Consider the following 17,502-nt stretch of genomic DNA (forward strand, 5'->3'; position numbering starts at 1 on the left):
ACACAGACAGACACACACACACCATGACAGACACACACACACCGTGACACAGACAGACACACACACACCATGATACAGACACACTGTGACACAGACACACACGACACAGACACACACCATGACACAGACAGACACACACACACACACCATGACACAGAAAGACACACACAGCATGACACAGACAGACACACACACACACACCATGACACAGACAGACACACATCATGACACAGACAGACACACACAGCATGACACACACACCATGACACAGACACACACACAATGACAGACAGACACACACAGCATGACACACACACCATGACACAGACACACACACAATGACAGACAGACACACACACCATAACACAGACACCATGACCCAGACAGACACACACAGCATGACACAGACACACACACACACACACCATGACACAGACACCATGACACAGACAGACACACAGCATGACACAGACAGACACACACACCATGACACAGACACACACAGCATGACACAGACAGACACACACAGCATGACACACACACCATGACACAGACACACACACCATGACAGACAGACACACACAGCATGACACAGACAGACACACACAGCATGACACACACACCATGACACAGACAGACACACACAGCATGACACACACACAGCATGACACACACACACTCCCACTGACATACATACTTTTTGGTACCTGTGTGGGTGGGTGGGTGGGCAGACTGATAGCTGTGCTGGCGGCCGCATGGAGAGCTTGGATGTCGGCCGCAGGGGAAGCTCTTCTGGCGGCCGCTGGGGGAGCAGGCTTTTCTGTCTCTGCTCCCCCTCCCTCGCATGCAGCTTAATGAGACCGGGGCTGGAATATGACGTCATATTCCGGCCCCGGTCTCTTTCTAGTGCGCGAGGGAGGGGGAGCAGAGACAGAACAGCCTGCTCCCCACGCGGCCGACATCCAAGCTCTCCATGCGGCCGCAGGGCACCCACATGTCTCCCCGGCCCCAGGTGCCGACGGCCCACCGGGAAATTTCCCGGTATCCCGGTGGGCCAGTCCGGCCCTGTCTGCACCTCTATCTAGCGCAGATCATTTTAAGACATGTGTACTAATGGGGAGCGGGGAGGGTGGTTCGCGGGGAGCCATGATTGCCAGTGTCAGCTCACCCCCATCCATTCTTTTTTTTCAATCTTTGTTTTATTGAAGCAATGTGAGTATGTTACAGAAAGGAAGAAATATATATATATATATATATATATATATATATATATATATATAAATATATATATATATATATATATATATCAGCAAAAATGCACACATATGCAGTATACAATAACAGCAATACATTCTCTCATGAGTGCTTCATTTTATGTTTTTAAGGATATCGTTTTATCAAGCTAGATATGCAAAAATAGTTGCTGTAGAGTGGTCATGCTAAAGACTCGGTAAATTAATGAGTTTAGTAAGGAACTATTGGGGACAAGAGTAAGCCCCCAGGGAGGTCCCAGGTTGGTGACAGTTAGAGCATTGTTAAGCAATGACATGCTAAGCAGGATTCAGAAGTGGCAGACAAGGGGGTTAATTTCAGAAGAACAGAAAATCAGGCTGCGTATCTGAAGACGCATTTGCGTGGTATCTTAAGAGGTCGCTCGTGTTTGTGGAATCATTAATAAGGGAATAATTTATTTTCCTGTAACCAAGTATGCCTCTTCCTAAAACTACACAATATTATAATTATGAATAATGGCTAATCAGGCATGAGACAATAAAAAACTAGGAACCCTGATAAACTGTGCTCTTCAGGATTAACTATAAAGATCAAAACAAACAAGATGTATAGACCACTGAGGTCTCACACACCCGCTTCTCTACTGGGGCTGCAGCTTAAAGTAAGCCCTGCACCATTTACACTTATAAAATAAAATAATGATAAGGTAAGAACTCAAGGTTAGTTTAGTGTGAAGATAGATACTTAATGGCACATGAATGTAGGATGACTAAGCCTTGCGGCATGTCTACATTGGAGCTCAACCTATGCCGGAGGGTGAGATGGTGCTGTCAGCAAGGGAAGCCAATCCATTGGGCTGCATGGGGTTGTCCCTCTGGCCCCAAGCACAGCCGTGGGTCTTCAGAGCTCTCCCAGGGTAGGTGGGTGCTCCGTGTCGTCGCTCGGCCCTCCACTCTGCGCTCCGTCGCTGGTGTATCGTGGGCTTGTGCCGCCAACCATTTTGAGAGTAGCACAAGGCTTGTGGTAGCTACAGGAGCTGTCACGGTGCTGCCATATGTTCGTGTTTGCTTGACCCCCTGTGGGGACTGGAATAACCCCCGCCGGTCCATGGGAGGGGGAGCGGGTTAGCTGTAGTACACCCGTGGCCCCAGGCATACCCCATTTTGAACATCCTGGGTTGTCTTCTTTTGTAAATGGTATGCCATGGTGGGGGTAATTCTCCTTCCTGGGCTTCCATACGGTCTCAAAGGCAACATAACTAATCTGGCAAATTTTAATGTGTAAAAACTCAATGGGCAAGCCTTAACAGACAGAATAACAAAAAACAAAAATGAAGAAAAACGCATGTCAAAAAAGTTATAAATTGATTTGCATGTTCATGAGTGAAATACGTATTAGATCCCCTATCAATCAGCAAGATATCTGGCTCCCCGGTGTCTTTTATACAGGTAAGGAGCTGAGATTAGGAGTGCTCCTAATCTCAGCACTTTATGTGTATAAAAGACACCTGTCCACAGAAGCAATCAATCAATCAGATTCCAAACTCTCCACCATCGCCAAGACCAAAGAGCTGTCCAAGGATGTCACGGACCGTAGTCACCAAGAAAACAATTGGTAACACACTACGCTGTGAAGGACTGAAATCCTGCAGCGCCCGCAAGGCTCCCCTGTACAGGCCTGTCTGAAGTTTGTCAATGAACATCTGAATGATTCAGAGGAGAACTGGGTGAAAGTGTTGTGGTCAGATGTGACCAAATTCAAGCTCTTTGGCATCAACTCAACTCGCCGTGTTTGGAGGAGGAGGAATGCTGCCTATGACCCCAAGTTGGACAAAATCCCTCCTGAGATGTGTGCAAACCTGGTGGCCAACTACAAGAAACGTCTGACCTCTATGATTGCCAACAAGGGATTTGCCACCAAGTACTAAGTCGAAGGGGTGGCAAATGGTGAGATACCCGACAAGCAGGATCTATGATGTGTCCACAGAATCTTAGGTAGGGGATAACCCTTACATATATAATAACTAAGTAGACAGGTGGTGGTCAAAGAGCCCAAATAGGCACATGAACACCAGTAAAGATTCTGTGAGTCTACCCTTGATGGACAGGAAAATAAAAAACACCTTTATTGTAGGGTATAAATTCCCCTAAAAAGATAAAGGAAACTTATAACTAATAAACACATCTAATGAAATGAGGGGGAGATAGTGCTATATCAATGTGAGATAGGAGTGGATGATAAGGTAGTTCGTAATAACGTCATCAGATCCTTAGAGTATGGCTATGATCTGCATGAGGGGTGACTGATGCATACTGATCATAGTATAAAGATCTTGTATAGAGTGGTGGTAGATATTGTCCCTTATAAATAGAGCCTTTGCTTAGTATATGATAGGTGAGGGAATTGATACATTTGAAATACTTCAGCGTTGACGACAGTGTGTCAACTGTACTCGAGGACTCCCGAAATCCTATCTGTAAGCAATGGATTTTAGCAAGGGAATATCCAGACCATTCTCTCTAGAGGGAAACAGTAAACACTACAGACTTGCTGGTCAAAGACTATCTAGGACGTAATGTCAAACAGTATGTGACCGTTACGAAAGATATGTAGGCCAAGCCTAAGATGAGTGTCTATCGCAATTCCCCTATCAGTGAGACTGTTAGTGAGTCGCTTAGTTAAATAGGATATGATGTTGCCGTAGGGACACCTAGATCATAGCTAGAATGTCAGTTTCATACGGGCAGACCCTCTAGATCCTATCTGGGATAAGCGTAGAACAGAAAGTACTCTTATTCAGTAGGCTATAAGCAGAACAGTGTAGGTAAGCTGCGGTACACTGTAATTGGCAGATAGACGCTGCAGGACAGATATATAAAATCTATTAGTCGTACTATCTATCAAATGTGCAACATATTAAGGAATTCTGTAACTTAGTCTCTGAAGTCGATGTCTATACCGCTGAACACAAGGGTTGCTACTGCTCACACTGTAGCATAATAGGCTAACTGAAGAGTATCATACTGAACTGACTGCTGGAACTAAGAGTATACCACTGAACTGACTGCTAGAACTACGAGAAACTCCAACCTAATAGAAATATCAAACTTCTATATGAACCTCCTAGAATCTCCCCCCACCTAGTGAACACACAAAGTGCTAGTGATAAAATAAAAGCATAACCTAACGCACGTTTCGGCGCTATGCAAGCGCCTTTTTCAAAGGTAAGTGTGACACTGACACCTTTGTTCTAAAACAATCACAGACTCCGCAGATGCCACTACAATCCCCATAAAGCAGTTTTTTAACTGCAATACATCTGGTATGGTATATCTATTGACGTGTAAGTGCGGCATAAAGTATGTTGGAAAAACCATACGTCCTTTTAAAAAACGAATAATGGAACATGTCCACTCAGTGACATCACACAGAGATACACCAGTCGCAAGACACATTAGGTCTCAACACAGTGATACACCTCGCTGCATTAAATTTGCGGGCATTGAGAAGATCCAGATGGGGAAGAGAGGTGGAGACCTAGACCAGACCCTTAAAAGAAGGGAATGCTACTGGATTCACAAACTAGACACCCTATCACCAAAAGGACTCAATGAGGGGTTTACATTCACCCCCTTCATTGGTTAAGGAACCCCATAATTGTAATATATGTAAATATGTATATATATAAGAGCTCGTCTACCTGGAACGTAATTTTCTAAACCAACACCAGAAATGTAATAAGGATATAACATCTACATATGCTAACATTTAATGTGACACTTTATAATGACACTAACTCTATGGTTTACCTATAAATGATATATGTACTGTACAGCTTATGAAGACTAGACATGATAGAGACGGTGTTTTGATCCATTTATTTGATAATAAGGAAAGGATTAAATAAGAGCATAAAAATAATAAAATAATATAATATTACATTATATAAACTCTATGCTGGCTCCATATAAATCCTTTCCCCTCTTTCTCCTTTTCAGCTTTATTTGGGGGCTATGGTATATCTCCTTAAATGGTTACAAACAATTTCCATCCCTTAAGTCACAAGAAGCACCAATCCTTGGAAACAGTTTAACACAGGGCCGTTATGATGCCCTATCTAAACAGTACATTGTGGTGCTCTAAGATTTCGGAGACATGTGATGCTTAACATAAATAAACCGTCCTCTGACCATTGACAATATATGCTAATAAGCTCCAGCAATCACCATAGCGCACAACATCGGGATACGAGTATGCTCCACACACATACTCATTTTTGAAACACGCCTCCGAAATGACGTGGAGGGGCGGCACTAAGCGGTAGTGTCCGCCCATCCAGAATTTTGGCGCGCGAGGTGTGAACGAGATGCGCTCAGGGATTGGATATCAGTCTAAGGTAACATAATATAAAAGAAGAACTCATGTCAGTGTCACACTTACCTTTGAAAAAGGCGCTTGCATAGCGCCGAAACGTGCGTTAGGTTATGCTTTTATTTTATCACTAGCACTTTGTGTGTTCACTAGGTGTGGGGAGATTCTTGAGATATATAGGAGGTTCATATAGAAGTTTGATATTTCTATTAGGTTGGAGTTTCTCGTAGTTCTAGCAGTCAGTTCAGTGGTATACTCTTAGTTCCAGCAGTCAGTTCAGTATGATACTCTTCAGTTAGCCTATTATGCTACAGTGTGAGCAGTAGCAACCCTTGTGTTCAGCGGTATAGACATCGACTTCAGAGACTAAGTTACAGAATTCCTTAATATGTTGCACATTTGATAGATAGTACGACTAATAGATTTTATATATCTGTCCTGCAGCGTCTATCTGCCAATTACAGTGTACCGCAGCTTACCTACACTGTTCTGCTTATAGCCTACTGAATAAGAGTACTTTCTGTTCTACGCTTATCCCAGATAGGATCTAGAGGGTCTGCCCGTATGAAACTGACATTCTAGCTATGATCTAGGTGTCCCTACGGCAACATCATATCCTATTTAACTAAGCGACTCACTAACAGTCTCACTGATAGGGGAATTGCGATAGACACTCATCTTAGGCTTGGCCTACATATCTTTCGTAACGGTCACATACTGTTTGACATTACGTCCTAGATAGTCTTTGACCAGCAAGTCTGTAGTGTTTACTGTTTCCCTCTAGAGAGAATGGTCTGGATATTCCCTTGCTAAAATCCATTGCTTACAGATAGGATTTCGGGAGTCCTCGAGTACAGTTGACACACTGTCGTCAACGCTGAAGTATTTCAAATGTATCAATTCCCTCACCTATCATATACTAAGCAAAGGCTCTATTTATAAGGGACAATATCTACCACCACTCTATACAAGATCTTTATACTATGATCAGTATGCATCAGTCACCCCTCATGCAGATCATAGCCATACTCTAAGGATCTGATGACGTTATTACGAACTACCTTATCATCCACTCCTATCTCACATTGATATAGCACTATCTCCCCCTCATTTCATTAGATGTGTTTATTAGTTATAAGTTTCCTTTATCTTTTTAGGGGAATTTATACCCTACAATAAAGGTGTTTTTTATTTTCCTGTCCATCAAGGGTAGACTCACAGAATCTTTACTGGTGTTCATGTGCCTATTTGGGCTCTTTGACCACCACCTGTCTACTTAGTTACTAAGTCGAAGGGGTCAATTATTTATTTAACTAATTGAGATGCAAATCAATTTATAACTTTTTTGACATGCATTTTTATGGATTTTTTTTGTTTTGTTATTCTGTCTCTCACTGTTAAAATACTAACACCATTAAAATTAAAGACTGATCATTTCTTTGTCAGTGGGAAAACATTCAAAATCAGCAGGGAATCAAATACTTTTTCCTCTCACTGTAGCTAGGATAGCCTCATGCCTAACTCATTCACTGTGTTTACATCTACCACTTCAGCTGGAAGGCTATTCCATGTATATCCACTACCCTCTCAGTGAAGTAATACTTCCTGATATTATTTTTAAACCTTTGCCCCTCTAATTTAAGACTATGTCCTCTTGTTGTGGTAGTTTTTCTTCTTTTAAATATAGTCTTCTCTTTTACTGTGTTGATTCCCTTTATGTATTTAAATGTTTCTATCATATCCTCCCTGTCTCGTCTTTCCTCCAAGCTATACATGTTAAGATTCTTTAACCTTTCTTTGTAAGTTATATCCTGCAATCCATGAACCAGTTAAAATGTCATGCAAAACCTGGAAAAAAAAAAAATGTAATTTATCACACTTATTAATAATTTATTTTATTCATATTAAATTATGTTTCATATATATATATTTGATGTGAATTGAAAACCCTGTTTCTTCTGAACAAAATTATATATAATAAGAGTGGGTAAACTTAAAATGAAAGAGGTAAATTATTGTTGAACAGACTTATAGTCAAATAGTCCAGATTTTTTTTTTAAGCAGAACTTGAACAACTGCCTCTGTCCTTAAGGGGGTAATGTTGTGGCTAGAGTTGAGCGGACACCTGAATGTTCGAGTCCGGTGGGTTCGGCCGAACGTAGAAAAAAAGTCCGGGTTCGGGCTCGAACTTGACCCTGAACCCGAACCCCATTGAAGTCAATGGGGACCCGAACTTTTGGCCACAAAAAACCCTCTAAAAAAACTCCTTGAAAGAGCTAGAGAGCTGCAAAAGCAAGTAAAATGGGGGTAAGAGTAGAGTTTGCCCTGCAAACAAATGTGGATAGATAAATCACTTAAAATAACATAAAAATTAAAAATATAGGGGGGCGGGGCCTGACTGTCATGGAGGGAAGACGTGCCTAACTAGAGCTCCACACTAATCCTGGAAAAATGGTTGAAAGGGCACCCCTATCCGGCTACAAACCGCACCACAGGACCCCAAGCGACCTACTAGTCCTCTACCCTTACAGGAAACCGGTGATGCGGCCTGTGAGCGGACTACAGACGGCAGAAAGCTCCCGCGAGGACATGTGGCCTGGCGAGCACCGGGTGGGAGAGTCGGCCGATCTCCCAGCCTGGAACCAACCGGAGACCACCTGCCACGAGTGGATACCCCGCAACCCCCCCCTTTGGTCCAGTGGGGGTGATCCCAGACCACCCATGAGGGCCCCCTCCAACACCATGGAGACAACAGTGGGCCGGAGAGGTGAGCGGCCAACCTAAAATGTCAGAGACCACGCGGCCAGTAGACAGCCATGAGACACCACTAAGCTCCCTGTCCAGCATAGACAGGATATTCTTAAACTTCTGGCTCAAGCTCGAACACAGGCTGCAACAAGGCACCCCGCGACCACTCACTGTACGCCGCCCACCTCGACAAATGCCACCCGGCCCTCAGCACCAGCTTGCAGCCAAGACGGGGCCTAAAACCACTCTACGGCGAAGTAAGCACGCACCCATCTTGTGCAGAGCGGCAAGCAGGAGGAAAACGCGGAAAACAACCCCCGACCTCAAGCAGACACCCACCTCTCCACGGGAGACTCTATCTAGGCCCAGAGGCACGAACAACCGACCCCAACCACACTTGCCCACTCACCGCACCACAACGAAGCTGAGAGCATCAAGGGGGTTTTCCCCAAAGCACATAGCGCACCTACGGAGGGAGAAACCGCAAGTCCCAGCAAACACCAAACCGCATCGACATACCGATATCGGAGATGCATGCAGCCTGACAAGCTTGAACCGGGTTCCCACTTAAGCCTGGAGCAGACAGAGTGCCAAGTTACGGATCAATGGGACATTCACCAACCAAGGAGGATGGAAGACGAAATTGGGGATAGGGTGAACTTTTCTGTCATTCAGTATTTCAGTTACTGATATATTTTATGCATTTTATTTTGTTTACCTGACATGCAACAAACCCTACCTGGACTGCTGACACTAAGCACTTACTTCTCATCTCGTTATGTCAGCCTACCGCCAATTCAGTGTTTTTCCTTTTCAAACTCCCATCACCCATAGCCGAAATTGAGGTCCGCATACTATATTAAGCTAAGATGCTAAAGTAGCGAGGTGGTTTTACTTTTACTTTTCAAATCAGTGCTTTCACCTCATGCTTCACACAGTTAACCCACTAGCACAGTACTTATCTAGCTTATATGCTTTTCATAAAATATCACTGTGATTTGCTTATCGTTTAATAACTACTTAAGCGTAATAATTACTAAAATGTGCCAAACATAAAGCATACTTGTTAAATTCCTACTCGATTATATGCATTTGTCTACCTATTTTTCTTTTTTAATGTTATTATTTTGTTAAACTTGTTAGTAATAATATGTAAAGCCAAATTACAAAAATGTGCATGTTATCTATATACCACATATATGTCTATCACTATATGAAAATCGCGCTTGTGAGAGCTAATGTGGCTGTACAAGCACTGTTGAAATCTCCTATGCACAACAAAAATAAAGAATTAAAAAAAAATAAAAAAAATACAGCTGAGCCATAAAATAGCACTAGATGGAATCTTTGATTTTTGCTTTAAAAAACATAAATCTAAATCTAAAGCATGGTTGTCAGGAGGAACACCAGAATTATCCATTTGAGAGAGGGTTAGAGTGCAGGGTATTCTCTTTCATTGTTGAAACTGAGCTCAACTCCTGATGCATGGAGAAAAGGCCTTCACAAGCCTCTGCTATTGTGTACATAGTTTATACTAAGTGACCCACAAGTTGAGGAGGCGGTGACCGTGGCGGTGTAGGTGGAAGCGGCTTTGGAGGAGGAGGAGGTAGCCAACACTGTTTATATATATATTTTTTTTTTATTGGGGTAGCCCCCTTCACAATCCTCTGCTAATGTGTACCTAGTTTATACTAAGTGACCCATAGGTTGAGAAGGCGGTGCCCGTGGTGGTGGAGGAGGAGGATGAGGTAGCCAACACTGTATTTAATGTTTTTTTTTTTTATTATGGTAGCCCACAAAATATTGGGACATACAAATAAAGAAACATTTGCGGCCTGCAGTGCATTTCTTGCAGTCCTGATGCATGGAGAAATGCTCAACTCCTGATGCATGGAGAAAAGGCCTTCACAAGCCTCTGCTAATGTGTACCTAGTTTATACTAAGTGACCCATAGGTTGAGGAGGTGGTGACCGTGGCGGTGGAGGAGGAAGCAGCGGTGGAGGAGGATGAGGTAGCCAACACTGTATTTTATGTGGGGTTTTTTTTTTTATTGTGGTAGCCCACAAAATATTGTGACATACAAATAAAGTAACATTTGCTGCATGCGGTGCATTTCTTGCAGTCCTGATGCATGGAGAAATGCTCAACTCCTGATGCATGGAGAAAAGGCCTTCACAAGCCTCTGCTGATGTGTGCCTAGTTTATACTAAGTGACCCATAGGTTGAGGAGGCGGTGACCATGGCGGTGGAGGAGGATGAGGTAGCCAACACTGTTTTTATATATATATAAATATATATACATATATATATATATTTTAATTGGGGTAGCCCCCAAAATATTGGGACATATAAAAAAAGACAACTCTGTTCTGCAGAGTAGCTGTTGACATTATAGTTGCGCAGGAACTTTGTTGACTCTAGAGAACCTCGGGCAAATCGCACATCCCCGTGGCAGCGACTTTGCATGCGGATGTCATCCATATCAACTTTCGATGCCAGTTTCTGCGCCTACCTTGGTGATTCTCGAGCTAATACATGCCGACGAGCGCTAGGGGACGGCCGCTCCGCTTTTGCACCCTGCTCCCTCTTATGCTGTGCTGGTGCCTCTGTGCGACCAGCGCCTCTTCCTCCAAACTGCACACGTCACTCGCATGACCTTGATTCCATGTAGGGTCTAGGACCTCATCATCCTCCACATCATCTTCTACCCACTCCTCAACCCTGCCCTCCTTGTCGGCATGCACACTGCAGAAAGCCACATCAGTTGGCACCTGTGTTTTTCCAGCATGTAAAGTCTGCAAAGGACATATGGAAATTGTTTTAGAATTTCCTCCAGGCAACAGTTTTCCCTATAAACTGACCTCTCAGTTTGACTTGTGAGGGTATTGCCCCAGAATTACAATATTGTTGAAGTACCTCTTAGCTATTGATAATAGATAAATATAGCAGCTTGTTATATGGTAGTTTCTAGTGTAGAAAATATCAATCTGTTTTCTATCACTTAGATCTGTGTGACAAGTGTTGTAGGTGTGAAACAATATTACAAGTGACTGATGTAGTAAATTCGAATCAAAGTTACGCTTCAATTTGACTCTCAGATATGAAGTGAACACCCCAAATATACTATTTAGCGCCCCCCCCCAAAAATATAGACTTTTTAAAACTCCAATGTAAGCAGCTGATTAGCAGCAAACCAATTAGAATGTTTACAAGTGCGCAGTAAGCACGATATTAGACGCTTCGATTTGACTCTCACATATTAAGAACAGGCCCCAAAATTTACTATTTAGCAGATTAGCAGCAAAACAATTAGAATGCTTACAAGTGCGCAGTTACTGCACTATTTGACGCTTCTATTTGACTCTCAGATATGAAGTGCACCGCAGGCCCCAAAATTTACTGATTAGCAGCAAAACAATTAGAATGTTTACAAGTGCGCAGAAAGCACACTATTAGACGCTTCAATTTGACTCTCACATATGAAGAACAGGCCCCAAAATGTACTATTTAGCAGATTAGCAGGAAAACAATTAGAATGTTTACAAGTGCGCAGTTACTGCACTATTTGACGCTTCTATTTGACTCTCAGATATGAAGTGCACTGCAGGCCCCAAAATGTACTGATTAGCAGCAAAACAATTAGAATGTTTACAAGTGCGCAAAAATCACACTATTAGACGCCTCAATTTGACTCTCACATATGAAGAACAGGCCCCAAAATTTACTATTTAGCAGATTAGCAGCAAAACAATTAGAATGTTTACAAGTGCGCAGTAAGCGCTGTGCACTATTTGACGCTTACATTTGACTCTCAGATATGAAGTGCACCGCAGGCCCCAAAATGTACTGATTAGCAGCAAAACATTTAGAATGTTTACAAGTGCGCAGTTACTGCACTATTTGACGCTTCTATTTGACTCTCAGATATGAAGTGCACCGCAGGCCCCAAAATTTACTGATTAGCAGCAAAACAATTAGAATGTTTACAAGTGCGCAGAAAGCACACTATTAGACGCTTCAATTTGACTCTCACATATGAAGAACAGGCCCCAAAATGTACTATTTAGCAGATTAGCAGGAAAACAATTATAATGTTTACAAGTGCGCAGTTACTGCACTATTTGACGCTTCTATTTGACTCTCAGATATGAAGTGCACTGCAGGCCCCAAAATGTACTGATTAGCAGCAAAACAATTAGAATGTTTACAAGTGCGCAGAAAGCACACTATTAGACACCTCAATTTGACTCTCACATATGAAGAACAGGCCCCAAAATTTACTATTTAGCAGATTAGCAGCAAAACAATTAGAATGTTTACAAGTGCGCAGTAAGCGCTGCGCACTATTTGACGCTTACATTTGACTCTCAGATATGAAGTGCACCGCAGGCCCCAAAATGTACTGATTAGCAGCAAAACATTTAGAATGTTTACAAGTGCGCAGTAAGCACACTATTAGACGCTTCGATTTGACTCTCACATATGAAGAACAGGCCCCAAAATGTACTATTTAGCAGTTTAGCAGCAAAACAATTAAAATGTTTACAATTGCGCAGTAACCGCAGTAATAGACGCTTCGATTTGACTCTCAGATATGAAGAACAGGCCCCAAAATGTACTATTTAGCAGTTTAGCAGCAAAACAATTAGAATGTTTGCCACTGCGCAGTAATCTCATCTCATTGATTGGACTCCAGTTGGCTGACATCTCACTCCAATTAGCTCTTGGAGATGTCATTAGTCTAGGGGTTCACATGATACCGGAGAAACTGACGGAAGCCAAGCACAGAGAGATGGACACAGGTTTCTTCAGGAAGGAAGAGATTCTTTATTGGATCACCGATCGGGACTCAGAGGGACTAGCGTCACCAAAATACAGCAAGTTCTGAGCCCCGGACAATAGTGCAGGCTCCTTATATAGGCATATAACTCCTCCCATATTAAGCTCCACCCGCACATTCCCTTGACCAATCAACACAAATAAGAATTAACTTCCTGTTTGACCGCATGGCTTGTCCAGCACAAATGGAGGAGGGGGAATACTATATCCTGTATTCTTGCACATGCTCCGTACACTACTGATCGTATCTTGCCACGTGCAACTAACTGATCGATACGTCAGCATATGCACGTACACATGCCACGTGGTAATCTCGGCCTACTAAATTTATTTTTACCGAGATTCCACCACATTCCCCCCTTTGATGCCTCTTGATATTTTACAATTACTTGAGGCATCACATAACCTTAGTTTTGCTTACACCGCAAGTTACCTTGAACCAGACCAGACTTATCTTATGATGTGAATCTTTTAACACTCATCTTCCTGCATTGGTTCTCCCTGATCTAAAGCCTTATACTTATAAATCGCCATTATCTGTGCAGCAGCCTTCCTCTCTGCTATACTTCCTATCAGGCTTTGCACAGACCTAACTACTAAGGGTATAAGACACGGCAGGAGTAGACACAACAATAAAATCAGTAGGACTCCACCTACCACTGCCTTAAGCCCTCCAAACCATTCATACCAGCTACCAAACCAACTACTTGGATTGTACCCTTTCCATACCTGAGTAGGCACATGCGCTAGTTTAACCATATGGCTAGTAAGCTCAGCTATTGCTTGCCCTTCGTCGTCTATTTGAAGACAGCAATTGCTTAGGTTAAACTTCCCACATACACCTCCCTCTACTGCCAAAAGGTAATCCAAGGCTAATCTATTTTGGTAGACTGCTGTCCTCATCCTGGTGTTATGCTTCGCTAGAAGATTGAGCGCCTGTGATGTTTCATTAGTGATAATCTCAACCACCGCCTGTAACCTTATAATACGGTTGAGCATATAAATAGGGGTTCTATAACCAAAGGTACCATCCTCAGCCCACGTGGCTGGCCCATAATAGTCTATGATACGCTGGGGAGGCCATTCATTATCTTCCCAGGTGCCTATCTCTATGGGTCCCCTTTTCTTCCTATGATTCACATCATACACTTTAACACCTAAAGTCTCACCTGTTTCAATCGGTAACAAGAAGAAGGATGGTTTGAGCATACCCAACACACATGCCCCTTCCCAGTCCTGTGGCAACTCTGAATAGGCTTTCTTACCACAGATCCAGTACAAATTTGCTGGGGCTCTCCAGGTAGATGTGATGGATAGATCAAACCACACATCCTTTAAATTGGCATATCTAGCAAACGGGTTAGATGGTTCTGAGACATTTGAAGCCGACCACCAAGTTGTATTCTTTGTATCATCATCATAAGCTTTTTGCCCTAGACAAGTTAATTCTCCTACAGAAGTATTATACATTATTCCTTTCCTTGCTATGCAAACATAACCTATGATGGAGGTCTTTAATCTCCACTCAGATTTACCTCTAACACTCATATGATAATCGGCTTGTGTAGATATTAATTGGTCACCTGCCTCAGAACCGGACATTACCTCCTTTGCTTCCCATGGCCATTGGTCTCCCATGTTAGTACCTCCACACACATAGCAGTTGGTAACATTAAGACTACCGGCAATACTTTCAGCTAAATCGATGAACAGGTTTTTAGCATTATGGGGGATCTTATTATCTATACTCATCTCTTCATAAAAGGAATGGTATACTTGATGAGTCTGGGAGGATACCGTATCAGTCTCTATTCCTATAAACAATAATGTCCCAGGATCTAAACCCGTCCCGTATATCTGAAACCCAAATAAATTGCCATACTTATCTAGGAACTTGTCGGGGTTATTAATAAGTATATGGACTGGGTTACATTCCATAGACTTACAATAAGGGCTAGTCGGCAACTTAGTCACTATCATGTCTTTGTCTACTGTCTGTCCCCAAGTCGCCCACCCCACACAAGACCAATATGGACAAAAGTTATAGTCTTTATTTGGGCATCTAGGACTCACATATTTATTTTTGCTACTGGGACAAATGTATTTATCGTTAGACCCATACGTCCTCTCCCATCTAAGATCCCCACATACATTCCACGGCTTTCTACCACTCGATATCGCTTTACACGCATCAAACAGCAGAACACCCGAAGAATGTACGGATTCTAACACCGTCTTATTAATTAGGGTCCCCTGAGGATCTCCATTCCTGAGAGTCAACCAAATTGTACGAGGTTGATACTCCGGACTGAAGCACTTAGGTTCTCCTACTCCTAAATGGCACACACTATAGTCTATATTTAAGTATCTACATCTCGATACATCTCCTTTACACTCGTATTGTGAATGCCAGATTAGGGTTTGGGAAATATGGTTACCTGTTCTCGTAGTCTTAATGCATACCTCACAGCTAGGAGTGTCGGTACCTCTACCTTCCTGAATATAAAAACACATGTAAATAAACACAATCAAAAGCACATCTTTCGCCGTCATCCTCAGTCTTCGTCCGTGCGATGGAACCTCAGCTTCCAGGATGTGAGGGCTGCAGGGAATGGAGTTCTGCTCGTCTTCACAGGTGTCCCTTCGAGACTTTCCTGGCTTATACACTATGTGATGGTAAGCGGACAGGCTTTATTATGGCCTTCTCACTCACACCTGTAACAATAAAATTTGTAATCCACAATAATTCCTCGTTACTCCGACTGAGTAGTGCGTTTTAACCGGATCTTGCAGGGATTCTCTGGATCTGCTGTAACTTGCCAAGAATCGACTGCTGCTGGTTTAACCCTGGAGTGATGTATCCACGGAGTCACTTCTGCTACTTTTATCGCTGTAGGGGTAGACAAAAGAACAACATAAGGACCTCTCCACTTGGGCCCTAACGGTACATTATTCCACTCTTTAATCCACACTTGGTCTCCTGGATGATAACTATGAACAGGGGGATAAATATTCACAGGTAATCTATCTTGTACCCATTTCTGTACCTCCTCCATAGTCTTACCCAACTCTACAACCTGCTGCCGGGTAATTCCTTCTCCCAACTGACTCAAGTCCCCCCTTAAGTTACCAAGTACGGGAGGTGGTCGCCCATACATAATTTCAAAAGGAGAGAGGCCCATCCTTCTGGTAGGGGTACTGCGGATTCGCAATAGAGCTATAGGTAAGAGAACGTTCCACTTAAGTTGGGTTTCCTGACACATTTTAGCCAACTGGTTCTTTATAGTTCTATTCATTCTCTCTACCTTACCAGAACTCTGGGGTCTATATGCAGTATGAAGCCTCCACTTTATACCAAGCATATGAGTCAGTTGTTGTAGGCACTGGTGAACAAAAGCTGGACCATTGTCCGATCCTATAGAACAGGGTAGTCCATATCGAGGTATTATTTCTCGTAGCAGGAATCTTACAACTTCTCCTGCTTTCTCTGTACGAGTAGGACATGCTTCTACCCATCCTGAATAGGTGCACACAATTACCAGCAGGTAACGATGTCCACCCGATTTAGGCATCACTGTAAAGTCTATTTGTAGATCGGACATGGGGAGTCCCCCCATAAACTGGACTCCTGGTGGCTTTACTGGTCCTTGTCTTGCATTATTCTTAGCACACGTTACACATCTGCGTACAATGGCCTGAGTCAAGTTGGACAATCTTGGTATGTAGAAATGTTTCCTGAGAGATTCTTCAGTACTGTCTCTCCCAGAATGTGTCCCGTTGTGATAATTTTGGACAATTTCTACCGCTAGCGATGCTGGTATAACTATTCTTCCATCTTCTAGCTGATACCACTTGTTCTCCAGATACTTTCCCGGTTCAGTCTTTAACCACTCCTCTTCTTGAGCTGTATAAACTGGAGTCCATTGGGACAGTGGAGTTGGTATAAGAGCAGCTATATGCCCCACATACTCCTGTCTTCCTGATTCAGCAGCACGCTTAGCTGCACTATCTGCCATCCGATTTCCCTTGGTTACATCACCATCTCCTCTCAGATGCGCTCGACAATGAATAATACCGACTTCTTTCGGCTCCCACACTGCTTCCAATAGTTGTAGGATTTCAGCTGCGTATTTGATTTCTTTGCCTTCTGAATTCAGTAGTCCTCTTTCTTTATACAAAGCTCCGTGGGCATGAGTGGTTAAGAACGCATACTTAGAGTCCGTATAGATATTCACTCTTAAACCTTCAGCCAATTGTAACGCTCGTGTTAGTGCTATTAATTCTGCCTTTTGTGCTGATGTTCCTTTCGCC

The sequence above is a fragment of the Pelobates fuscus genome, chromosome 5, assembly GCF_036172605.1.
Source record: "Pelobates fuscus isolate aPelFus1 chromosome 5, aPelFus1.pri, whole genome shotgun sequence".
Taxonomy (NCBI): Eukaryota; Metazoa; Chordata; class Amphibia; order Anura; family Pelobatidae; genus Pelobates; species Pelobates fuscus.